Source organism: Myotis davidii, unplaced genomic scaffold (assembly GCF_000327345.1).
Source record: "Myotis davidii unplaced genomic scaffold, ASM32734v1 scaffold168, whole genome shotgun sequence".
Taxonomy (NCBI): Eukaryota; Metazoa; Chordata; class Mammalia; order Chiroptera; family Vespertilionidae; genus Myotis; species Myotis davidii.
Window position 1 is genome coordinate 12,295,831 of NW_006383016.1, and position 1,050 is coordinate 12,296,880.

A 1,050-nucleotide genomic window follows, 5' to 3' on the forward strand; every position below is an offset into this window, starting at 1 on the left:
AGAGCGCTCTCAGAGCAGAGGCGTGCCAGGACCCGGCCCCGCGCATGCGTTCTTCCTCCGCCGCCTGCAACCCGAAGCGCAGCGGCCGGGAATGTGCGCGCTTGCGTTTCTTACCTAGGTCTCCCAACACTTGAAGGTAAAAATTGGCCGCCTGGCCCTAGAAAATTTAAAAGTAATAGTGTGACCTCCCCCCACCCACCCTCGTGGAGGCCATTTCCCTTTACAAAGGGAAAAAAGGTGCGCTTCTGCCTCCGCCCTCAGCCGAGCCATCGTCTTGTCCCTGACCGTCGCGGCGCTGGGAGGGGGATGAACTGGACGATGGACTCACGTCTGTTTTTATTTAATTTAATTTAAAAGTCGCACTTATTTTAACTTGGAGCCTCTTGTTCAGTAGAAGGAACATGTACGCAGGAGGGCATCCAGCTGGTGTTCGTTTTGGTTTTGGTTCGGTTGGTTTTGCACACGCGCCCCCCCGCCCCGCCCCGCCCTCCCCCTCGGCGGCTGGTTAACAGGAGTGTGAGCCCGGTGCTCTCCGAATCGGTGTAACTTGGGCCGCTCTCCTCCGCGTCTCAAAGGGTAGGTTATCGCCTTTAGAAAATGAGAGTAACAACAATACACAGTTGTTCTGAGGGTTAAATGGCATACAGGGAATCACTGTTCAGCACAGGCGGGACTCATGGCTTGCAGAAAGTTTGACATTTCATGCATTTAAATAACATTCTCTCCTAGTATTTGTATCTTAACTGGTAGCTCCTGTGTTTGTAGTTTCAGGTTGTGTATTAATCGAATCAGAACAGCAATCTCAGGTGAGACAGTAAGCGACGTGGGAGACAGTGGGACTATTCAAGGTGGAACTCTAGTAATAGGGAAATCACAGAAATTTTCTTCGGAGGCCATAACTGTAGCTGAAGTTAGAGAATTAGAGGCAAGTTTTGTGTGTTCAGCGGGGCAGTCTGCCAAATGCAAAAGGTCAGCCCAGCTGGGATGGAGCACTTCCAGATTACAGGGTTAGACAAGATGGTTAGATTTAAAGAAAAAGGTTTCAGGAAG